Here is a 26521-nt window from a genome sequence, read left to right on the forward strand (position 1 = left end):
TCTCACCTGATCTCACCAATTTTGAGTATTTTAATTACTGCCTTTTATGCCTTTTTCCGTAGGCAACACATCACTGGCACCCTAAAAGGAACACTCCTTTTTATTGTGTGTCAGTACACTGTCCATGGACATTGCCAAAGAAAGGAAACTGCAGTTTTGCATAATCTCCATATAGCAACAGCCGCCCGTGCTTCTGTGGAACACACGGTGTTCTTTGGCAGCCGCGGTGCTCGGAGCCGGGAGCCGGCACTTCGCTTGCTGTGCGCAGTAGACAGAGCAGAGGACCGTGTTTTCCCAGAGCCTGGGTTTCTTCGGTCGCACAGCCTGCTGGTGAAGGTTGCATGAGGTGTGAGTGTTGCCAGCACTGTGTACACTGTAAAAATGACTGACATAAGGCTCTCTGGTTCCTGGAGCACTTATTGAGTGCCCTTAACTGTCTTGACTTTGAGAGGGGAAGATTTTTCCTCCAGGATTTTCTACTTTGTGGGAAGAACAGATGGACAGACTCAGAGCCAAAATAAACCGTAGGGATCATAGTTTATTTTCTTAATTGAAGGCATAATAGTAATGCAGTCTTATTAGCATATATATAGCATATAGCCAGATTTGGGGCCCTTGGGGTCACTAGCTTATCACAGTTTGCCTTGGAATTTCCTGGTTTTAGCACTCAAAGGCCCATGCCCTAGAAAGCCTCTTTGTCCCAGGCAAACTGGGACAGTTGGTCAACCTTGGACTGTTTTCAGTGCCACAAGCTGGGAGGATGAGCAGAATGGGAAGTGAAGGTTCTTACTGTGTAGAGGTGATTAGGGTTCTCTGCAGCTGGAGGTTACTGGACAAATGGATGTTCTTGTATAAGATAAGTGTGGGCTGACACCTGAAACTCGGCACATCCAAAGTCAAAGTGATCATTTTATCCATCTTTATTGTTCTTCCTTCTCTCGGTCTCCACACATGGGTTCTTTAAAAAATATATATGTGTGTATTTAAAATTACCTATCTAATTCTAATCTTTATCTCCAGTAAAGGCTTTACCAAACTTTTAGTCACTTCAGAGTGAAGAAGGTCTTTGTTATACCATGTTACTATTTGCCAGTCTGATGAAGCCTAATGCTGCCATGATTTGTTGCCCATATTCATAATTGAAGGTATGCTACATTTCACTTAGGGGTTTAGTGGAAATAAAGATGTTGTACTTTTCCAGCCAAGTTCATGGACTCCCCTGAATTGTCCTTGGGGAACCCCTGTTCTTCCACTGCCCCATTGCAGTTCTCTTTCCAGTCTGTCCCCTTTTACATTCTTTCATCTTTACATTTCTGCTGTCACCATCATAGTTCAAGGCCCTGTTGCTCTTTTCCTAACTCCTGTAAAAGTCTTTATTGGTCTTCCATACCTAGTTCCATCTACGGCCAGCTGATGGAGTAGCTTTTCTAAATCACACTTCTGACTATATCATTTCCTTGCTCAAGCCTACCATGGCTTCCCCTGGCTTCTAGGATTAAATCCAGATTTCTTAGGAGTTCCTTCAGGTCCCTCAATAATCTGGCATTGTCATGCCTAATAACCTAGTACCCTTCCCATCTTGTAAATTGAGCCATACAAATTGTTCTTAAGTCTTTGCTTTCCCCACTCATTCTTTATTCATTTGCATTCTTGGCCTAGCTCTCTGTCCAAAAAGTTCTAATATCCGTAAAGCTTTCTTCAAATGCACAGTCATAAAATAACCTCTCCCTCCACTGTGCTTCCAAAGCACTTCATTTCATCCTCTTCCGTTACCACATTCTACTTTTAGTAATAGTATATGGTTACTCGATTCCATGCACTGACAGCGCTGGTACCACTCATACCTGCTGATGGTGTGGAGCGATTGGGGCCGGTGCCAGCAGCAGGTGCGAGCGGGGCTAGTGCCGTAAGTGGGTGCAAGTGGCAGTTGCTGCCCTGATTGCCCCTCAGGAGCAGGGGGAGGTAGAGAAGCCCTCAGGGGCGATCAGGGCTGACAGCCGCCATTTGCACCCACTGTTGGCGCCAAGTGATTCAGCGCCAGCAGCAGGTGCGAGCAGGGCTGGTGCCAGCAGCAGGTGTGAACAGAGCAAAGAATTTTCAGTAACCGCCAGAGGCTTGCCCCGATGACAGCAACTGGCACCCTGCCTTGGTCTAGCGCCCCTGCTCACCTGCTCCACCATCCTGCCGCGGCCAACACCCACCATGTTCCACACATGCCTCCTGGTGGTCAGTGCACGTCATAGCAACCGGTTGTTCGGTTGTTCTGCCGTTCAGTCTATTTGCATATTAGCTTTTATTATATAGGATAAGGCTAAGTGTCTGTCCAACCAGCTGATAGGTATGACATGCGGTGATCACCAGGGGGCAGACACTCAGACACTCAACGCAGGAGCTGCTGAGCTGCGGTGACTTGGCAGCGGCAGTTCTTGGGTGACACACCCCAGAACCAATTCCTTGCGGGGCCACGCGATTTCACCTTCAGCGGTGGGTTATGTTGTTGCTGGGGCACTGTCAGCCCCGAATCTGGTTTACTGCACACTTGCGTTTGCGTTCCACACCCTGTACGACAGCAACTTTGCAGAGTGCCCTCTCATACTCTGGGACCCTTTGGGGGATGTCAGAAAGCTGGTTTCAGTCCAATCCCCACAGGCCAGGCTGAGGGACCCCACCTGCTGGAGGGACCCCGCTCACCCCGCAGACGCCCTTTGAGCCGTGGTGCCGCCTCTGGTACAGCTGGCAGGGGAGGGACTGTGGGAGGTTGGCTCCAGGGTGTGTCCGGCCCCTCTCACCCAGTTCCATCCCACCGGCCACCTTCTAATTAAGTTCCTTTCAATGTGCACAAATCCATGCACCGGGCCACTAGTTTAAGAATAATTGTGTGGCAGCAAAGTGGGAGGTGAATTTTAGAGAGAAACTGTAGACAGGGACACTGATGAAGGCAATCACTATAAGAATAATGGCTAGTATTTACTGAGCACTTCTGGTGTGCCAAGCAGTATCTTTACTTATAGTTTATCTCATTTATTGCACACAAAAACCCTGTTATTTCACTCCTTTTCACAAATAAGGAAAGTTAAGCTTAGAGAAGATAAATAACTTATCCGGTTCACCCATGGAGACAGAACTAGAAGTTGAACCAGATTGCAGTAGCTGGTCTACAAATTCGTTATAATCTGAACGTATTAGCAGTGGAATTAGAGAAGATCCAAGAAATTATACTCTCTTTAAGTGACAGTATTTTCATACTTTACATTAGGGGTGAGGAATGAAAATGCCACAAATGTCACCATGGTTGGGCTCAATTCCTGGACTATCTTCTCCAATATTGGTCTCATCATGTATCTCCTACATATTTTTCTACAGTAAATAAGACACCAGTAAGCAGTTATACCTTACTTTCCAAAAACTCATATTACCAAAATGAAAGGCTATAGATTCTAGTTGGACTTGACCTTCTGTTGGGACTCCTCAGAAACCTCACAAGGAAGTGGCAACAGTACTGGCTTGGATGTGTACCAAGTTAATGCTTCCAAATATTCCTATTGGGAGTGTTCCCCAAATGTGAACTAGAATTTTCAAGGCATTTGCTCCTTTCTTGGCCAATATCTGTTTAAAGATGTTTAATAGTTTCAGGGCACTGGAGTCAGCAACCTCTACATTCTCCCTCTCTCCCCCTGCCCCCCAAAAGGCAGCCATACCAAGGAGCTAGTGAGTGTGCTCTTCAGGAAGCACTGGATTGCTTTGCATTCCCCTTGGTACTCTCCTCCCAATAACTGAAGACTGAAAAAACTTCCTTCTATGCCGCTTCTCCCTACCATTTATACTTCTGGTCTTCTCCTGATTGTAGATGGAAAATTAAAAACTGTATGTCAAAACTCCTTCAAACCCAGGAAAGGCTTTCACCTTCAAAAATTCTAGTATACATTTTATAACACATTGACTACTATATTTTCTTTGCTAATATTCTTACATCATTCTGTATATCTTTTGTCATTCTGATTAGTTTCTTAAAAACAAATTAACAACAACAAAAGACTAACACCTGTCCTGCATATAGTAGTCAGTCTTGATTTGTCATTGTTTTCCTGATTTGTCTTTCCTATTCAACATTTATCTTTGATGACAGCATCAGCAGTTCAGTGATATTCTAGAAAAAGTTTATTCATTCAACAATGTTTATTAATTCTATATAGCAGGTATCTTAGAATGTGAGTACTGATTAATCTCTTGGAGTCATGCTTCTTAGTGGGGTTCTTTTTTGGGGGTGTGGGGGGAGGACAGGGTCATCAACACCTTTGAGGGTCTGATAAAAGCCACAGAAACCTCCCAGAAAAACATATATACATAAAATAATTATGTTGAACCCTGTCATAAAGTCTAGACTTTCTGACTCTCTCAAAACCAAAACAAAAATACTTTTTTAAAAAAATCTTCACCCAAGAATATTTTTCCATTGATTTTTAGAGAGTGGAAAAGAGAGGGAAAGACAGAAATATTGATGTGAGAGAAACACATGATTGGTTGCTGGGGAGGAGCCTGTTTACCGGAATAGAAGCTGGGGACCCTTCGGTCCCCAGGCCAACGCTCTAATCCACTGAGCAAAACTGGCCAGGGCCAAAACAAAAAAACTTTAAATCCAAAAGATCCTCTTCAGTGTGATGTGGTTAGTGTTTACCACTGTGTGAACACATATGATCTCTATATCGATAAGTGTGTATGTAGTCATTCATATGTAATTGATCATCTAATATTAAAGGGAACTATATTAATACTTGAACTGTTTGGTTTTTTATTTTATCAAATAAGACTCTAAGGCAAAAACTGGCCATTTTTCTGCTACTAGAATTTGGAAGGCAAAACACATTCTAGCATTGTTTTTTCTTTAAGGTAAGCATTCTAATTAATCACTGATAATAGCATTTTTCAAATTATAATATGCCATATTGGCAAACCTAGTCTTTGACATTTTGAAGTTGTAGTCTCTTGTTTTAAATTTTGTTCTACCTGAAACGTATAATTAAATTCAACTCTGATCTGGAGTACATAAATGAGATTTTCCATGAAACATTTTCCCATGAAATTTAGTACAATTGATGTTTCAATAAATGTTTGTTTATTATCTTGAAAACATTTTCACTGAGAGAATGCGTAGTGATTGCATGAGTAATTTTCATAGCAGTGTATCATGGGTTTCTTTGTATTCCTTCCCTTGTGCTGCTCTTCCTAATTAACACCAGCATTTGCTAAATTTTATTGCAGAAAGACTTAGATGGAACCCTGTCATCTGGACCCTGTGATCTCTGAATTTGTGTAAAACTTGTATGTTAAAGGGCACAGAGAATGGGGGGGAAGCTGTCATTGGAGAATTTCCTCTATATATGAATAGAGGAAACTGAATACAAAACAGAATTTGTAGACTTCTGCAACTCCCTACCTCTACCTGGAAACTTGTTGCAATGATTATTATTTTAGTAAAACAAGGTTATTGAGATTCCCAAAAGGATGAGATTCCAAGTGGCTTTAGGAATCCAGTATGACAGATTTCCTTGTTGCTGGATGAAGTCTATTTTAAATGGTAAAATGAGATGATTACAACATAAAGAATCTACCCCTAAAAATGATCTACAGGCAGAGCAAACATGATAAAAAATCACTAGGAAACATTGAGATTCTTCCATGGGCAATGCACTCTAAAAGGTACCAGGCTTGCAAAGAATTACCCCTCAGCTCAGTGCTCACAGCTAACTAGCTGTAACCTGCATGAGGACAGGAACTGTATTTTTATTGATGTTGATTTTTGTTATATATATTTACTTATGCCTCAATACTTAACAACCATGTCTGACACATAATAGTCGCTAAATAAATATATGTTGAACACTTGAATCAACAACCATTGAAAGAAAAAGAGGAATTAAATGAAAAAAGGACAGCTTCTCTTACAATATAGCTTTTTAAAAGGAAAATATTATGTTCTCTTTTTTTAAAATCCTGACCTAAGGATATGTTTTTATTGATTTTTAGAGAGAGGGAGGGAGAGAGAGAAACATTGATGGGTTGCTTCCCGTATGCACTCCAACTGGGGATCGAACCCCCCACAACTTAGGTATATACCCTGACCAGACATCAAACCCACAACCTTTTTGGTGTATGGTATGACATTCCAACTAATTGAGCCACCCAGCCAAGGCTATTATGTTCTTTTAAAACACCTTGATTGTGTAATATTTATACCTACAAAATTATATGGTAAATGTAAATTATTAAGCAAAATATTAAAGTGAACCCACCACCCATTCAAAGAACTAGAAAATTACCAATTTTGTGGAAAATACTTGTGTACTTCCCACTGTTAAACTAGGTGGGCCATCTTAAGGATCCTAAATGGTACTACCAAAACAGGGTATTATATCTGTTAGTGTCAGGAGATGGTTTTTGCACAGATGAAGAGAATATCTGTTTATGTATATGTAGCTTATTTCCAAAGGAGTTTATACAGCATTTTGAAATTTATTTTCTTTGATAATTCTTAATTTTAGCTCTCTAGGAAAGAATCCACAGAAATCTAAGAAGCCCCTCACCCCAATTTTTATTGTTTGTTGAACCCAATAAATATTTTCTAGGCACCATTTTATTTTTTTGCTTTTGAAATTGTTTGGATCAAGAGACTGAGTCTTTGAAGTAATTGGGTGCAAGTGCTGGCAGGCATATTTTATGAAAGCTGCGGTCAGCTGCTCACACATGATTGTGAAATACAACAGTCTTCCTTTTTCCTTTTTATATCGCTGGGAAGTGATGAGGATAGATGGTTTCCCATTGCAACTAGGATGTGTGGAATTCACTCTTTCCATCCCCTGCTGATGCACCTTAGCGTTTATCTTTTGTCACATAAAGGATCCAATTCCACAGCACTTTGGTTCACAGTGAACATGGGGAGGTTAGATAGCGGGAAACATTTTTCAGCTATTTCAAAATTATAACTAAAATATTACAAATAAAAGATGAAGAAAAAAGATTCTGATTCTAAAGTAAATTATGGAATTTGTCTCTAATTAAACTTTGTTTTGTTCAAAACAGATCCAAATAGGATTTTTTTGCCTCCCTTCCCACTAATACAATTGGAGACATTGAAGTATTCTAAGGATTGCTTTTGATGGGCATCCTGAAATTTCATCTGGGACAAAAATGATAATTATGTTTAAGGTTGTTGATTTCATGAAGCTTTAAACTGCAGTCTATTTCGCACTGATTTTCAATTTGCTTCAGTATTTGTGGAGGTTTTAATCCCTTTCAAGAGGAAATGTGATTATTATAGTAGAGTAGAAGGCATCATTTGGACATGCTGACAGTGCAAGCATTTGCTGTAACTAATTTTCATCTGTATGGATACTTAAAACTGAACCAAAAACATCACCTTATCAATCATAGAGGACTATAGGGGACTTGCATCCAAATCATTTAACTTCTCAGGGCTCCCTTTACTGCTGAATAGAAGCGTAGGCTGAGATTACCTTCTTCCTGCTGCCTCCTGGAAGGTTAATGCATCTCATGATTTAATTATCAGATCCCCTTTCTTTAGAATTTTATCTCGGTTTGACTCTTGTTATTATTGACTTTAGGCAACAGTGTAAAGTATTATTTCCACATTGAGCCCAATCAGAAGATGGTGACCTCCATATTTTTCTGTTTATTTTGGTCATATATTTTAAGATTTTTACAAATATTTAAAATTCTGGTCAAAACTTAAAGTATTCTTTTGTAGTCTGGCTCTAATAGTTTATTTAAAACATATTTGAGAAAGCTTTTGGTTTTTACTTCTAGTTCAATTCATGTTTCAAAATGTCTATAATTCATCTACATTTGCTTTTACTCTTAAAATATGCTGTCAGAAAATTAAATGACTATCAAGTGCCAATAATATATTTTATAGAAATAAAATTGTTCACAAAAATAAATCACTACAGGAAAAATATCTCACAAGTGTTTTGTGAGGTTCAAATTTCAAGGGGAAAAAAGTAAAGTTTGAGGTAATCCTAATGCTGAAACCTGATTTGGGGGGAAGGGATACAAATGTGTGATTTATGTGTTGAAAAGTTAGTGTATAGGTATCTATTAAATTTCAAAGTTTCAGTTCTGCCAGTGGACTATTCCAGTGAACATAAATCCAAAATAAAATAATTGCCCATTCTGTGGCTTTCACTTAAATATACAATCACAATATTTTTCTTTAGGCAATTTTGGAAAAATAAGGTGCCAGTGAACATTTTAATTGAAGCTACTGTTAAAAGCAAAGTCAACATTTATTCTTCAAAGCCTGGTAAGAAACTGCAAAACAGGAATAAAGAATTAGGGCTTTAAAGTCTCATAGATCTGGATGAAAATTCTGTCACTCACAGCCTGTGTGAATTTGAGCAAATTACTTAACCCCTCTCACCTATTTTTCCTCATCTGTAAAATAGATGAAATAGTATCAACTATCTCATCCATTGTTATAAGGGTGAAATAAAAGTAAAAGCAAATGTGAACTAGCACCAAACACACACAGAATTAAAAAGCTCGTTATGCCTAATAATGGAATAAGTTGGATAGAAAAGAAATAAACTGGGTCATTATTTCTGTGAAAACGAAAGCATAAGTTGGGGTCACTGTTGGGGATTTTGTAGGTTATATTTTTTCACTGGAAGGGAGGTTGGGCCAGATATATTCAGAGATTCCTTCTAATTCAAAAGTACGATTTTAGCAAGTTTAAACTAATCCTGTATGCAGTTCACCTTAACAGTTTTGGAGACTACGAATGGGAGGCATTTTGGAGGGTATTTAATAATTATTCTGGAAATACATCCTAAGTTGGGGCAATAGAGAAAAATCTATTTCCATTTTTGTTGCCATTAAAGGCATGTTGACAGTAGAAGGAAAAAAATTAAACTCCTGTAGCTTTAAAAGTGCTTTATAAAAGCAGTTATCCATTTTAAGTTTCTCTTCTATTTCTGCTGATCTTCAGCAAGTCATTTTTAATAGAACACGTGGATCATTTTCTGATATTACTGGGTTCTAGAGTTTAATCTTTCCTCAAAGACAACTATCCTTTGATAACTGGCCATGTGTGGTGGCACCTACCCTGTAGGGTCTGGGTGTTGACCAATGGTGGAGATTTTTCCATTCTCTTTCCAGTAGAAAAACATTGGGATCAGAACCCAAGGGCAGGATTTCTTCCCTTTTGGGTGGATATCACCCAAGATACATCTAGCTGAAGGAGAAATAGTTTCTTGTCTGCTGGTGCCTGTGAAGTGTCGGTGAAGCACTGTTAGAATTCCCCAGGGAGGGGTCTCGTGGACCCAGATAAGCAGTAATCCGGAGGTTTCTGACCAGTGGTAAACGGACCCTTAGTAAAACTATGACATGGTTTACACCCATTCACCCTGGTTTCCACTTTCTCCTCCCTGGTCTTCGAGTCATAGCTCGCATTCTCAGACATTCAGGGTCTTGATTTAGTATCCTCCACAGTACACCTTCTCCTAAAGCTCACTTTCTGGAAAAGATGAGTTATTAATATGCTAAAGTGAAATTTAGGTTAATGTCTTATCTCTCTCAGGGATATGTGCATTTCAAACGTTTCTTTTTAAAAAAAATATGTTTTTATTGATTTTTTTAGAGAGGAAGGGAGAAGGGTAGAGAGATGGAAACCCATGAGAGAGAAACATCAATCGGCTGCCTCCTGCACGCCCCCTACTGGGGACTGAGTCCACAACCCGGCACGTACCTTGACTGGGAATCGAACCGAGGATCTTTTGGTTTATGGGTTAACGCTCAACCTGTGTAACATCATATATGCATATTTAACGAAGAATTCTTACAAGTAAAGAAAACAACTCCAATAAAATGGGTAAAAGTCATGATTAGGCAACTTATCAAAGAGGAAATACAAAGGATCACAAATATTTAAATATAAAGTAGTATATTTCTGGAGCTAATGTACAGCACGGTGACTATATTGTACGGATTTGTGCACATTGAAAGGGAATTAATTAGAAGGTGGCTGGTGGGGTGGGACTGGGCAGGATGGGCTGGACATGCCCTGAAGCCAACCTCCCAGGGTCCCTCCCTGGCCGGCCACACCTGGGGTGGTGCCATGGCTTGAAGGGCATCTGTGTAGTGAGCGGGGTCCCTATAGCAGGTGGGGTTCCTTGGCCTTGCCTGCAGGGATTGGGTCAAAACTGCTCTCTGACATCCCCTGAGGGGTCCTGGATTGCAAGAGGGCCATTCTCGGGTGATGCACCCCAGAATTGGTCTCCCTCCTCTCTGGTTCTGGGGTGTGTCACCTGATAACCACCACTGCCAATTCACAGCAGCTCGGCAGTTCCTGCATTGAGCGTCTGCCCCCTGGTGATCAGGGTATGTCATAGCTACTGGTTGGACAGTCGCTTAACCTTATATATACTAGAGGCCTGGTGCACAGAATTTGTGCACGGGTGGGGTCCCTAAGCCTGGCTGGCGGTCAGGGCTGATCTATGGGGTGATTGGCAGGGGGGAGGAGAGGCCCGCTGGCACCCACCTTGGCCAGCCTGGCACCGCCAGCTCACCAGCCCCGCCCCCTGCCGCTGACAGTTGCCTCTCTCTGCGGGGCAACTGGTGGGGTGATCGGGGGCCTCTACTGGCACCTGCGTTGGCTGGCTGGGGGCAGCTCCTGCTTTGAGTGTCTGCCCCCTGGTGGTCAGTGCGCCTCATAGTGACCGGTGGTTCCACCGTTCAGGCAATTTGCATATTAGGCTTTTATTATATAGGATAGACTAGAGACCTATCCTTAGCACTGCTGCAGAGGTGGGAGTGCACTGACCACTAGGGGGCAGCTCCTGCATTGAGCGCCTGCCCCCTGGTGGTCAGTGCACAGTATGGCAACTGGTCATTTCGCCATTTGGTCGATTTGCATATTAGCCTTTTATTATATAGGATACCTGGAAGTTGGCTTACCACACAAACAAATGGTAATTATGTGAGGGACTGGTGGTGTTAGCTAACTTTACTGTGGTAAACATTTGGCGATATCAAATCGTCACATTGTATGCCTCAAACTTACACTGTTACATGTCAGTTATCTTTCAATGAAGCAGAAAAAGAAATAGTCTATATAGTTCATCCTCTCTTGATTCCCAAGAACTCGGGGCTCTCATCTACTTAAAAGCAGAACTGCATCTTCTTGAGCTGTTAAGATTCACATTAGGCCCAGTCTTCTCCCAATAATATAACTTTGTATTTTCTGCTTCTCCTGGCCAGGTGCCAGGATAGGCCAACTCGAGGACACAAAGAGAACAATTATGACCCACTCAAAACCCTAGTTCAGCTAACTAGGGGATGGCAATGCAGAGGGTGGGAATGTTTAAGTAATCATAATAACAAGAGCAAAAACACCTTGAATGACTTCTCAGTACGACACTTTTCCCAACAGATTATGGGTGAGCTTTTTAAACTCTGTTAAATGTCAAACCAACTGATAGAGTCAAATGTTGGTAAGCATTCAGAAGGGTTATTTCTTATCAAATAGAGAACCGTGTTGCAAAATCATTATCTGCAGTCTAAAACAGTTGCTAATCTTGGTGGGAACCTCAACTCAAAGGTCTTCTGGGTTTATTGTTTCCTTAACTTCCCTTCAGAAATGGGTAGCATGGAGGGAGAAGTGACCATGGGACACCATGACTGGGAAGGTGAGTGACCCTACGACTGCTAAAAAGGTGGGCTGGCTAATAAAATGTAATACCAACCACCAGAGTAGTTGAAAATTAGAAGAATGATTTGGTGCAAGCTCATGAAAAATCTTCAAGCATGATTTGCTCTGGTCCCCTTTTCAAACAAAGGAGCATGGAAGAAAAATACCCCTGCATTCCAAAGTGCCCCATCCAAGGACCCACACCTTGCCTGCCATGAGGAGCCGCAGAGGAAGGAATTTACCCCGAGTGGAAAGTTCACTGAACAGGCTGAGCTGACTACTTGAAAATTACTTGTTCCAAAAGCCCTTCAGAAACCAGTAATCCTATTAGCGTGGCTTCTGGAACAGTTACCTACCTGCAGTAAAAAGTAATTAGAACTGTCAGCCAGCAAATAATTGCTCTGGTGCCTAAATGAATGGGGACTCTTCTCTGAAAGGAATTACTGTTCCTAAGTGAGTCAGCCCAGCCCGTGGTCTTTGCTTTGGTTGCTGACAAATCGGGCCAACTGCCTAAACCAGTGAGGAAGGGTGAGGGGTGAGGGAGCTTTAAGTTGGAAACAAGGCAGGACAAGGGCTACACAAAGTTTATCCAGCTGAAAAGCTTCTTTTTTTTTTCTTTGAAGGGCGTTTCTGAGCCACGCTAGCACTGAGCCACCTTCAAGCCTTTCCTGAAAGCATAGGCACCCAAGGCTGCTCGAAGGTCAAGGACTTGGCTGCTGGCTGCATCATAAGACCTCTGAATCTCCGGCCTTTTCCTCCCATTCTTTGCCAGTGCTCACTACATTTACAAGGGAGTCTGGAGGGCAGGAATCCCCACGCCCACAGTTGGGCAACAAGGTCAAGGGTGTCAAAGTAGGTCATTTCCAAAGGAAATCAATGGGAAGGGTTTGGCAAGGACAGGAGTCAATTTGTAAAAGGAAAAAATTCCAGTAAATGGGAGCAATGCCTTCCTAATAAATAACAAAAGTCTCAGATGCTTCTCAGGACTCCTAAGGGACCTGCTTTCACCTGCTGAAAAGCCAGCTCTACTTCGCTAACATCACTAACAGCTGGGAGAACTGGGGTACAGCGGCGCCTACTCTGTGGGGAGAAGATCGGAGTTCTGGCCCAGCCACACCATAACCAGGTGCACAGTTTTGGGCCAGCTCTTAGATTTTCCAGGCTTCTGTTTTGTCACATGTAAAATGAGAGAAGCAGTTATCCTTGGCTCCTCCTACTTGGAAATTCTCTGCTAGATTTGGGGCACAATGGGGCTGGGTGGTCCGAATGCTGGCGGAACGCTGTGGGTAGCGGCTTTGGGGATGAAGGTTTCAGGAGCTCTCAGGAAGCCTCGTTGAAAGGTTTTTAAAGGGCCCTTGTGCATGGAGGTCCAAAGGGCATGAGTAAGCCCTGGGGGAAACTTACACAAAAATGGCTGCAGATTTGGGAGGCAGTAGAGGCCTGGCTCCATGGCAACTGTGTGCCTGGAGGCTGGTGCAAGTAACCGAGCTTGCTGTTCCTTGCTATTATCTATCACCTTCTGCAAATGAGGAGGATGAAGCATTGCAGGGATGTCATATTGGTGAGCATTGCTGATGCAGAGAGAGGAGGCCAGCCCCCGGAGCCACAAGCTTCCTGCTTGGTCTTCCATCCCAGTAACAGCTAATTTGGCAACTCAGTTGCCTGCAAAAATAACAGACCTTATGTATTTGTGCACCAGCCTGTTTTTGTTCTCTCTTTAGCTCCAAGTTTAATACTAATACTTACTCATAATATTAAATGCCTAACTTAACTTCGGACACATTTACTACTTAGAGACCAATAATATTGGTTTGAATGTGTTGCTAAGAAGACATGAATAATTTCCTGAAAAATTATGCCTGGGGTAGTTGCATAAGTAACAGTAATTAAGCAAATGCCTGAGATAATTATTTACCAATTATTAATTCAAAGTCTATTTTTTTCTCTCCACTTTAGATATACTTTATTATCATATCTATGAAAAATGTTAATAGAAAGATGTTTATTTAATGAGCACCTATTAAGGATGTCATTTGACTTAATGCACTACTTTAAACAGTTTATCAACTATCATGCTTTTATAAATAACAATTTTTAATGCAAGGACAAGGGAAATAATTCACCTATTTTTTACAAATTACTTTGTTCAAAATATTGAGTCAGGATAGTGAAAGCTGGAAACATTCCTTGGCAAGTGGGATGGGGAAACTGAGATAGAGAGCTGAACAAACTGGCCAAGCCACTTACAGCCAGCTGGAGAAGGTCACCACCCTAGAGATAACATCTAGGCCTCTGTTGTATTTCAGATCCAGGCCCAGAAAAGCAGCAAAACCAGGTGGGCAACACCAGGACCAGCTGCAGTGACTAAGGCGCTGACCAATCCGTAGAGACCATGACCCTGAAAGGGCACACCTGGAAAACTGATGAGTATTCTGCTGAAACCCTCCCTGGGACCTCCCCTAAGACTCCCGCCTGCAAGAGACAGGTAAAAACCCTCAAAACCAAGGACCCAGCATGTGCTCTCCTTCCTGGGAGCACACACAGTGTCTTTCTCTTCCCCTTCACCTTCCCCCACTGGCAGCATCTCTAAACTCTCAGGGTCCCCACAAGACTAGGAGCCAGGGAAGCAATGGACAGCTAACCCCCTGAACCTGTATCCAAGGCCCCCTTTTCTCTGACTTCCTAGTGAGCCAAAGAAGCCCGCCTTGTCCTCTCCTGTTACTTCCTCAGTGCTCAGCACTTCCTTGTCTCAGTGTCCCCAGTGAGGGCTTATTATTTTAATAAGCTTACCCTCAAAATCACCTGGACTTGTGAAATCTTTTCTGCACGAAATCAAGAAACGACACAATACTGGCCGGCCCTGGGCAGACCCGATCAGAACCAGGTCCCCTGTCCCGCAACAATATTTTGCAGGCAAATTTGACCCTATGCAACTCCTGCACCACCCATCAGACATGTTTTCAATGTAACATCCACATTCATTCTGTAAGCGTTGGAGTGACACTCTTTGCGGAGCACAGGGCCGGGCACCGAAGTGCTGTAGAATTGAGAATAAGCACTTGAATGCTTTCTGCTTTCATCTCCCTTTGAGAGCTCTTTTCATCCTCAAGGTTGAAGCTTTCGAGAGCTCGTCTTTTTTTCAAGATTTTAAACTCTGTGCAGACAACTCTCAAGTCAAGGTTTTCAGCCCTGTAGCCCTCTAGGCCCACATCCCCACTCAGATGGGTCTTCTGTCTGAAACCAAACTCTTATATCTAGGACGGTCTTAGTCTGGAAGGCTTCTTTTGCTTAAAATGTGGGTGTGGCTAGGTGTGGGGAGAGGGGCAAGGGAGGTGTTCTAGGTAGGAGAGCAGCCACAGAGAATTAGGAATAAAAGTGGGGGGGGGGGCGGGGGGGGTGGCACTGCCCAGCTCCTAGGGACCCTTCAGACTGGGAGGAGGGAGAGAGAACTGAAGCCGTTAGCACTTGTGTTTGACTGAAGAAATAGTGGGTGGCGTCAGTGTACAGATGGATTGAAAGGAGAACAGGCAAGGGGTTCAGCTAAGGGGCTGGTTTAACATAAAGTGTAACATAATGATAGCATTGATTAAATGACAGACCATTTTGATCCTTTTGGAGGAGGAGAGGATCATAGACCCTTTGAGAATAGAATGAAAGCTTGGGAGGTCTTCTCCCCAGAAAAATATGCACTCATTTACTCAGTACATGATGACACTATGTATAATTCATGGGACCCAGTGGGTGATGAAATAAATGGGTTTGGGATCCCCAAAGGAAACAGGAATATTTGCACAGTGTAGCTGATAGAAGTCAATAGGAGACTTAGAAAAGGAAGTCAGTTGGGAAAGAAAGGAACAGGTTTTGTTTCATACAACAGGACATGTGGACACGTAGAGATGTGCTTTTGGCAGCTGTGCAGGTGTCTGGAGCTCTGAGGAGAGACCTGGCCGCATGGCTGGCAGGGGATGGTGGTGGGGGCAGAGATCTGAGTCATTTGATTCAATTGCAAGAGTTTACATTTTGAGAATGAATGACCTCCCTGTGTTAACAAAAAAAGCAGAAAGCAATCAATAAATAATGGAGGCGTAGCCCTAGCTGGTTTGTTTCAGTGGATAGAGCGTCGGCCTGTGGACTGAAAGGTGGGGGTTCAATTCCAGTCAAGGGCACATGCCCGGGTTGCGGGCTCGATTCTCATCATTAATGTTTCTATCTCTCCCTCTCTGAAATCAATAAAAATAGATTATAAAAATATATTTTTTACAAATAAAAATAATGGAAGTAAACAGTCCTTCAAGAATTTGGGATTGCTGTTGCAAAAACCATATATAAAAAAATAGACACCAGGTGAATTCCTAAGTAAATCATTTCATTAATATTTTAAACTTAAAAATCAAATGCAAGTTGCAAGAATCAGATCACGTTAGAAGCTGACCATTTAAAGTGATAATAAGCTTAAGATGAACAGATACATCAAGATGGCTGAACTTTTCACAGTTGTTTTCATGGTGTCTGTGTGTTGCCATGGAAGCAGTGTAAGTCCACATAACGTGCCTCTGTGATTCTGGCTCTCTGCCTCATCACCTGAGCTGGCAGCTGAAGCAGCAGAACCTTGACCCTGTAACCTGCACTCACGGGGCTTCTGGAGATTGATCTCCTGGGAACCGATGTGTGGACGTAGACTGCTCTCCCAGGAGAGAGAAGGGAAATGATATGGGTGGTTCCCTAAATATCCAGGCTGCTGCCCACTATATTCGAGAAATCGGCACTCTGACGTTCAGCTTTGGGAATTCACTAGTTCTTCCAACTGGGGCAGGTGGCACACCTATTCCAGAGACTGAGGTGGGACATATCCCTGAACCCTCCTTTGGTCACTTTCCCAGCCTGTTGCCACCTTCCCACAGGGTCTGGTGGTCCCTGGACTGCGTGGGTCCAGCTGGGACTGAAGGCACTATAGCCACGAACTACCCTGGAACTGAACACTAGTCCTGACTTCTCAGAACCCACATCCTATTCACTACAATGAGGTCACCACAGCCAGGTTCTAAAGATTATCCCTGAACTATCGGGGTATGTCTGGGGACCGTGATTTATTTAACAAAATAATTGTGGCAGTTTCAGAGGCCCTAAGTCATCTTTACTTCCCAGGGGCTATATAGCTTTTGGGGACCTTTTATAGATAGTTATAACAGGCCACTCCCCAGAACTTGCAACTACTGGAACATGATTGCTTGTTTAATTTTATAGTATTGTCCCTTATCAGAAAACATCAAATGACGAGAGAGGTAACTCAAGCCAAGGAGTCCAGTGTCTGGTCCTATTATCTGAGGGGCCACATTTTGGGGTGAACCACAACTCTGGAGCCTTCACTGATGTTTGGAATGAAGACCCTGAGGTCCACACCTTCCCTCACCATCCAGGAAGAACCAGGGGGTCTTTGGAAGTGTTGAAGCAAAAGAAGATTTTTTTCCTTGGCTCCAAAAAGCAAATTATCCACAACTGCCTTGGTCAGCTCGGTCGGAGGGACTGGGCTGGCTTGTGGAGACCTGTCCTGGGCAAGGGGCTCCTAGAGGGGTCTGTACAGGCCTCATAGATGGAATGGGTTTAAATCAAGGAGGAAGCAGGAAGAAGGGTTAAGGCCCAGAGAAGCCATCGGAAGTCCAAGGGTCTCGGAAAGGCTATAAGCAAGGAGCAGGTTCGGGGATAAGAAGTGAGGGCTCAGCCCAGATAGATGCTTATACGACAGACGAGTGAACTGGGACCATCCCTGTGACTGAGGAGGCCATGGCACTGGGGGGACCTGTTCCAATCCAGGATGACCAAAGGGGTGAGCACAGAATGGCTAAGATATGCCAGAACAGACTAATTAGGAAAATTCTAGAAAACGGAGATTCCGTTATATGTTTGATACAGAAATAAAATGCCTACAATTAGAGTTTGATGTTTCCTTGTGTGATGGGCATTTTGTATAACTTTGCAAAGGACCAATAAACGCTCATTAGTTACACAGCTGCCACCAGCTTCCTTCTGGTGTTTTGTGTGGCCTGGTCCCAGCCCCAGTAGCCAACAGGCTCCCCAGCCTCTGGGGCATTAGTAATGCAGCAACTTGTCATCAGGTCTCTTTTTTTGTGGAGGTGAGAGGTCTTTCCTTCCTGCCTTCATTCTTGCCATTGAATAGTGATCCCTCGTACCAATCGAAAAGCTCCCCCTCCTATTGGCACATTGAGGGTCAGCAGGCAGAGTGGGCTGAGCTGCTGGAGGAAGCCTGGGCCCTCCTGGTTGTGTATTGACCTCCTCCAGCTGGCTCACTGGTGTGCAACCTGGACTCCCACTGAGCCCATTTGCTGCTTCTGTCACCTTGCCAAGGGCTTCTCCTCACTCCTCACTGCTCTTCTCCCTCTCCTGTGATTGTGGGAGCAGCTCAGTGAGGCCCCCTCTAACCTTCTCTTGCCTCCCTGTGAGTTTTCCAGCAGGGGCGATGTTCTACATGGGGTGCGTTCCTGGGAATGACACAGGGTTTCCAGGAGATCAAACAAACAAACAAACAAACAAACCCTGGGGTGGGGTGGGGAGGCGGGGCGGTATCATCTCGGTATGTTCCCTCAGCCCTTAGAACCCAGGGCAGTGCTGGGAATCTTGTCCGTGCTTACTAAAAGAAATAGGAAAAGAAATCAAACACATGGACACATTTAGGGCCTGGCAGTTCTGAAAGTTTGTAGGCTGATACGACATGGCAGTACTTTCAAAATCTCAGCTGCCTCTAGCTATTACACTGGGTCCTAGGGAATCTTGCTTTTGAGTGCTGTGGGTGACAAAATCGTGACTTTTCAGTTGCTCAAGGGCAGGAGACCAGGTTTTCCTGAGCATCCTGGTTCTGAAAGGTTCACTTCTGGAAGGTTCTTCGCAAGCCCACCGATGAGAAACCCAGTGTCTCTGGCTGGCATATTAGAGATGTTAATTTAGTCTTCTGCCTTTATTACATGATCCCATTTAAAAGGAAAAACTCCCTAGCACTGTTTATCTGATTGCTTAGGGTCTCGTGTTGTGATGTATAAAGTTTTACAGTAATTGAAAAAGTAATGAATAACACCCCAGGCAGTAAACAAATCACAAAGTTCATTAATTCCAAATACCGAACATCAATTTGTACAGTGTAAAATAACATTACCTACAGTGTAAGAATGGGAAAGTGGGAATTAATTTTATTTTAATTTTTAATGTACTCTTGACTGCTCATAAAAGATATTAAACATTAACATAATTTAATATATACACTGGCATTTATTAAACCACTGATTCATGAACAAATTAAGCATCATGTATTTTTTAAGTATTAAAGAATCAATAGTGATAATTAACTGGAATGTCAGAGGAAGTGATTATCAACATATTCTGCAGAATCCCCCATAGATTATGCAACCCATATGCTGAAGGACCGCGCAAGGTTGCCATCAGCTGCCTGATCAGCTCAAGAGAGGTTGGAAGACAACATGCCTTCACTTGTTCTGATGAATCAGTGAGCCATACTTCTGAAGATAGTGACAAACCAGGAGATGAATTCCACCCTTGATGCCACCTTCCCATCTAACAAGGAGAGAGGTGTTTCTCGAGTTTAGGCAAATCAAGCTGTGTTACGGAATTCTGCCTACAACACAGGCATCACTAATGATGCAGAATGGCAAACCACACTGGGAGTGTTGCTTGGTCTGAATGACTGTCACCACTCTGTGACATTTCATTGCTGAGCTCTTCAAATTTGAAGGACCTGACTTGAATTTAGGTTTAAAAATTTTTTAAATTTTTAAATACTTTTTTTATTTATTGATGAGAGAGAGAGAGAGAGAGAGAGAGAGAGAGAGAGAGACACTTTTATTTATGCATTCATTGGTTGCTTCTTGTATGTGCCCTGACCAGGGATCAAACCCGCAACCTTGGCGTATGGCGACGACGCTCTAATCAACTGAGCTATCTGCCAGAGCTGAATTTTTATTTTTTAAATACAAAATCTAACTCAAAATAAGGAGCAAATTGAGATGATTTTTCACTAAAAGGAAAAAGTTGTCACTCTGAGGACTGGATTAGTTGGTAAACCAATCAGGAGCTAAACAAACATAGACTGTCGTGTTGGTTTCTTCCTAGTTGTAAGGTGGATTTACCCCCAGAATTCCGTGTGGTTGATGTTGAAGTTGAGCACTGGATTCCGAGCTGCTAAAAAGAGAATGAATTGTCTCTGAAATTCGTCAGTATATTATTTTGTATTTGTCTAATAGGGCCTTTTGGCTTAAATTATCTAGCTTGACAGGCTAACATGATCAAATTAATAAAATGATTGCCAAGTGTCCACTAAGTACACCCATAAATTCTATTAGTTAATTAATATTTATTTAGGTTCATAATTTCCCCCCAAATGAATCACTTGCACTCAAGCTTATAATCTGCCTCATGTCAGTGGCCTCTTTGCTGGTGCACCCTGTAGAGCCACTTTGGCTCATAATCTGCAATTATTTATGCAAAAAATTAGTAATCAGAAATTGAACTTTATTTAAATAATCCTGGAAGAAATAAATTTGGGACTGAACTGTCCTTTTGTAAATAACTTCTTTCTCCTTTATTATAAAGGTGAGAATATTCATTATATATTATGCACTATAATATAAAGTTAAATGCATATATTTTCCACAACTCCATTGCCTGGATGTTACCTTGTTTACTTTGGGATGCATAAACTTTATTTTTCAAATATACATATAATATATTTTCCCCACAAGTGTGTTCATACTAAGCCTATTGTTTTAAAACCTTTAAGAAACATGTCATATCATAGCAGCTTTCCATATTAATAAATCGGTTTCATCACTTTTTTTTAAAAAAATACGTTTTTTATTGATTTTAAAGAGAGGAAAGCAGAGGGAGAGAGAAACATTGATAGGTATTGATAGTTGCCTCCTCACCAACTACTGGGGATTAAGCCAGCAACCTGGGTATGTGCCCTGACCAGGAATCGAACCAGCCACCTTTTGATGCACGGGACAACGGCCAGCCAACTAAAGCCACACTGGCCAGGGTGACTTCATCACTTAAACCAATTCCAGTTTAAGGCTGCATAACATTTTACAGTATAGAACTTTAGGTTGTTTTTAATTTTCACTGTTTGTTATGGACTGAATTATGTTCCTCCAGAACTCATATGTTGAAGACCTCAGTGTGACTGTAAGGTTCAATGAGGTCATAAGGGTGAGGCCTTAATCCAATATGATTGGCATCTTTATATGAAGAGGAGAGACACCAGAGCAAAGGCCATGTGAGGACACAGGGGAAAGACCTGGCTGTCTGCAAGCCAGGAAGAGGTCTCACCAGAAACTAGCCCTGCCAACACCTTGATCTTGGACTTCTAGCCTCCAAGAAATAAATGTCTGTTGTTTAAGTCACAATTTGTGTTTTTTAGTTATGGCATCCATAGCAGACTAACACACCATTATAAACACAACAGAGGCATATTTGAGGTAAATTCCTAGAAAAGGATGCATTAGTTCAAAAGTATTCCCTGTATCGTCTCCTTTCCCCCTCAACCTGCCTTTATTATTTTCTTCTTTGACTTTCTGACATATATTACCAAATTCCCATCCAGTAGGTTTCTACCCAGTTATTTTCCCACTCTCAGTATATATATGTCTTCTGCACATACTGTAATTTTCAGTCTTTTAAATTTTCACTATCATTTATCGTGATGAAATTTGCATTTCTTTGACTATTAAAAAGAACAATATCTTTCCACATTATTTGCATATCTTGGTTTGTGAATTGCATTTTCATTTCATGTTCCCATTTTTATGGGGGAGAGTCATATTTTTCTTATTTATAAGAGATCTTTATATGTGTTCAGGTATTAATTCAGATGACGTAGTTTTTAAACATTTTTTTGTTGCTTCACTTTTTATATTTGTTTTTGACAGGTTTTTTTTTTCATAGTTTGGAAGTTTAAAAAAATCTTAATTTAGTAAAATCTATCAACATTTTCTTTTCAGAATTTCTAGCTTTGGTGTCATGTTTAGAAAGATCTTATTTGCCCCAAGATGTAAAAAATACCTATATATTTTTTTGTTTTTGCATGTGTTTTTAAAATATTTAATCTTTGACCCGACTAGAATTTATTTGGTATTAAGGAGAACTGGGGCTATAATAACATTTTTCCTCTGAATTAAAATTTATTTTGAGATCATTATCTCTTCGCTGATTTGAAATGCCATATATATGATGGAGTATGTTCTGTTTCTGTACTCTGTATTCTGTGCTATTATGTCTACCTTGTTTTAAACCAATTCCATACCATTCAAATTACTGTGACCTATTACAGCAATATATTTTAAATCTGGTAGGGCAAGTTTACTTGACTATTTAAATGGCATTCTCAGCTCATACTGCATGGTTATAAACCATAGTTCGGGTGTGATGAAAAGAGTGTTGCTATTAACAGTTGAGTCTTTTATTTCATTGCTGCTGCAATTATACTGAAAAAACTTATCTTCCATGGTCCCACCACATCATCTCATGAACATTATCTGCTAATGTGTGCGCTTCTCATTCTGGATTATGAGATCCTTGAAGGCATCCTACATGATTTTTTCCTCACATGAGATGATATTTTATCACCAGTGTAGAGGATAGTACTTAGCATGTAGTTGAAAAATATTAGTGTTCTTTTTTTAAATAAAAAAATAAGCTTTTTTCCATCTGTTTTGGTAACTTTCACTTATTTCAGTTGGTTAAATTTTTTCTTGCATTGAAGCATCATGTCACTATCTCAATTTCTTGGGTTAATTAACCTAAAATTCTTGTAAGTTGTTTATAAAACTATGATTTGAAATAGGTCATCTTGTTTAATAAGCCTACCTTTGGTGACTCTATTCCAACAGATGTTAAACTCATACTATATTCTGTAGAAGATCTTGCAGGATGGACCCCCAGAGGCCGTGTCTAAAGGGACCAAATGAGGGAGGGAGTATTTGTTACATTATGTTTTGGTCAGGGCTGAAACAAGCCTCGCCCTGTATCTAATCTTATTTCTGGAAAGGCTTTTCCTGATCTTATTTTCTACCACAGTGAATAAAGGAGAGTAAAGAGAGGAGAGTTGAATCTCCTCTCCCTTTCTCAGTGGGCACACAGGGATTTCCATTTTTTCTATAATTTATTTCTTTTAAATCAGGGTTTTTCAGGCTCGGCACTCTTGACATTTGGGGCCAAATGATTCTTTCTTGGGCTGTCCTGTACATTGTAGAATGCTTAGCAGCATCCGTGGCCTCTGTCCACTAGCTTCAGTGCCACTCCCCAGTTTTGACAACCGAAGATATTTCCACACGTTGCCAAATGTCCCCTGGAGAGGAAAATTGCCACTCCCCCAACCCCCAATGAGAACCATTGATTTATAATAAAAAACAAATAAGCACAAATAGAATAAATTAAGGAAAAAGAAGAAAATGTTACAAGGGTGTCCCAAAATTCTGTGCTAAATTGGGGACAGGGGTGAGCACACAATAATATGCTGTATTATTCAACATCTTTAAACTCTTCCCACAGACTCAAAAGGAAAATGTATCTTGTTAGTCCTTTTTATAGAAGATATAAATCTTTTAGCTTTTGGATCATTGAAGGTGATGTTTCCAATAAACTGCTGCCTTCCTTCCACCACAGGCTGGACACACCCTGGCAGAACCAACCCCTGGGGATACTGCTCTTTGATCTGCCCCTTCACACACTTCTTTCAGAGATGATGGCAGTTCGTCTTCACTCCTGATGCTGTATGTCGGCCCGTTTATTGTTTCTGCCTGATCTTCAGCAATCTATGACCCCTCCCCCCTTCATATTCCTTCCTGTCTAACCCATTCTTTATACTTCCACAGAGTGATTTTTCTAATAGTTGATATTCCCGTATTTAAACTCCTTCAAAATAATATCCGAACTACCTTAGAGTGGTGCAATAATTGCTATGTGATTCCTCTGCAGATCACCTGGAGTTGGCACAGACTCATAGGTTAAGGGAACGGTCCCTCATAAGACTGCTCTCAGTTCAGATGCCAGGCACAAGTTCAGAGATCCCCAGGCTACCCACACTTCTGACCAACTGGCTACAAATTCAGGGGTCCCCTTAATTACCTAAGGTATGATCTTTTGCTAGAACATTTGATAAACAGAACTCTCAGGAAAGTGGTATACTCACGGTGATAGTTTAATGAGAAAGGGTTACACATCAGGACCAGCCACAGGAAGAGACACGTAGGGCCGCTCCCCAGTTATGATGGAGCATCCTGGATGTCGGGCTTCTGTGCACTTTCCCTGTGGAATCAGGATGCACCGCCCTCCCGCACACTCACGCACTCACCAAGCAGGAAGCTCACCGGAGCCTTGGTGTCTCGAGTTTTAAGGGAGTTTCATTATGTGGGCATGATTAAACTCCATCTCCAGCCCCAGGCCCACTGCCAAGCGGTCAGCTGGCTCAAAACCCCAACCTTCTAATCACATGGTCTGTGGGGAGTCCACATCCTGAGTCGTATTGTTAGCATAAACTCAGGTGTGGTCAGGGACCCACCATAAGTAATAAAGAATCACTCAGGAAATTCCAAAGGTTTGGTGTTTCCCTCTGAAGAACCAAGGACAAGGACCAGACAAATTCTCTGTCATACAACACACGGCATTCAGGTCCTACCCCAGCCATTCTTCCCAGCTCACCCCATCCTCTCTCATTTCAGGGCCTGGGTTGAGCGTCCTTGAACACACCTTGCTGATGTAGTCCCTGCACATGCTATTCCCTCTGCCTACCTTTGTTTTCTCCTTGGTCTGTCCAGTGAAGTCCTCCTCATCTGTCAAGACACAGGTAAGCAGCTCCAGCTCTGTGGAGCCCTCCCAGGCACTTAACCCCTACCTCCCCAGTGCTGGCTGAACTCCTGGTTCATTTCTAGATTATCTTTGCACTTACATCTTCGGGCCAGGATTGTTTGTTGAGATGTCTGTCTGCTCTGCTGGTACATAGTAAGTGACTTTCCTGAGCAAGTGTTTTGTGGGGCTTTGCCTTTATTATTGGAAGTTATACTTGTCTTTTTAGAACGTGTCCTCTGGCCCTCCTTCGCTGCCCTTTCCGGCACCTCATCCTCATGCTCTGGCACAGTGGCAGTTCATCATTACAGACATCCCCCTTAGCTTCTGATGGGTGAGCAAAGCGACCTTCGAAGATCTTGTGGCTGACAGTCCTGCCTGGCCATTTGTGCTTTGGCGAACTTGTGGATAACATTGCTGAGATGACACAGGTAAGATTTGTTAAATATCTAGAAATAAGGAATGGTTAAGTATATCATGATCCCACCCCTTAGATGAAGTATTATAAAGGGTGTTCCAAAATTCACGCAAGAAGTAATTTTGATAGAAAACACAGGTTTATAATTAAAAATTGTACATTTTTTATTGATTCATAAAGTATACAGTACAGTGGGGCCTTGACTTAAGAGTGTCCCGACTAATGAGTTTTTTGAGATACCAGCTGTCTCTCGGCCGATTTTTTGCATTGAGTTGACAGAGTAATTTGAGTTAACAGCTCCTTAACGAGCTCAGTCTCAGAACGAATTAAACTCGTAAGTCAAGGCCCCACTGTATAGGGTAATGTATGGAATAGCATATTGGGTAGATGGCCTCCACGGATTTGCTGGCACATACGCACTCTTTTGTTATTGCCTGAGCAGCTGCATTTTCGAATTTTCAAAGAATGGTCCGATGATGCCTCCAGCCCAAAATCCGCACCAAACAGTGACACGTTGTGGATGCATTTGTTTCTCAACAATCACTCGTGGATTTTCTGAACCCCAAATTCGACAATTTTGTCGATTAACCAAGCCATCAAGATGAAAATGAGCCTCATCGAAATACAGCCACATTTATGCAAAACGGTCATGGAAAATTTCAACAAAAGAGTGTGTATGTGCCAGCAAAGCCGTGGAGGCCATTTACCCGATATGCTATTCCATACATAACCCTATACTGTATACTTTATGAATCAATAAAAAATTACGATTTTTTAATTATAAACCTGTGTTTTCTATCAAAATTACTTCTTGCATGAATTTTGGGACACCCTTTACATATAAAACATGTTTATGAGATTTGGATTAAAACAGAGAGATGCTTGTGTATTTATTATACTTGGAAGAAAAGCAATCACAACCATGATGAAAAAATATATAAACTAAGACACCCGACAAGCATTAAAGAAAGAAAGAAAGAAAAGGCCTGTGTAGAAATACTCCAAAACAGTATTCATCTTTGGGTAATGGAAATTGGGTGATTAGTGCCCATCTTCTTTATACGTTCCTGCTTTTAAAACGTTTTCTGTATCAAGCATGTATTGCATGCTTAAAATTAGGAGAGGATAGTTCCTCTCTGTGTTCCTAAAGAGGTAGGCAAAAGGTGAAATCAATTTAACTTGGGTACTTCCACCTGCAACTGGAAGTTTACAGGTGAGAAGATTCACACGTTTGCTTTTTTTGGCAATGAGAGGAGGCAGTGAGAAGAGAGGTGCAGATGGGAATGAAGGGGGAGGAAATAAACCAGGCACTCCCGCCCCACACTTAGGAGAACTGCCAGAAAGACAAAAGTCAACCAGATAAAAGGGTTTTTAAATGGAGACTAAAATCAAATCAGTTCTTAAATGGTCACTTTCCTGTCAAAGAAAGGCAGCTTGAATAGTGAAGATTTAACTATTTACTTATTAAACAATTATTTTTTAAAATAAAGGATTTATGTTGTTTCGTTGATCTCTTTCATTATCAGCATAACTCATAA

General features: G+C 41.8%; 1 long non-coding RNA gene across 1 annotated transcript; it reads left to right on the forward strand.

Annotated features, from left to right (window-relative positions):
- Nucleotides 1–355: 355 nt before the first annotated feature.
- Nucleotides 356–25745, forward strand: LOC139010501 (uncharacterized). The gene is made up of 8 exons (XR_011471524.1): nucleotides 356–1145; nucleotides 11649–11699; nucleotides 12325–12827; nucleotides 14008–14186; nucleotides 23387–23493; nucleotides 24442–24566; nucleotides 24795–24996; nucleotides 25426–25745. It is a non-coding gene; the product is annotated as an uncharacterized lncRNA (long non-coding RNA).
- Nucleotides 25746–26521: the final 776 nt, after the last annotated feature.

The sequence above is a fragment of the Myotis yumanensis genome, unplaced genomic scaffold (assembly GCF_028538775.1).
Source record: "Myotis yumanensis isolate MYYU_CA2020_CCGP unplaced genomic scaffold, mMyoYum1.0.hap1 SCAF_1, whole genome shotgun sequence".
In the NCBI taxonomy this organism is placed as follows: domain Eukaryota; kingdom Metazoa; phylum Chordata; class Mammalia; order Chiroptera; family Vespertilionidae; genus Myotis; species Myotis yumanensis.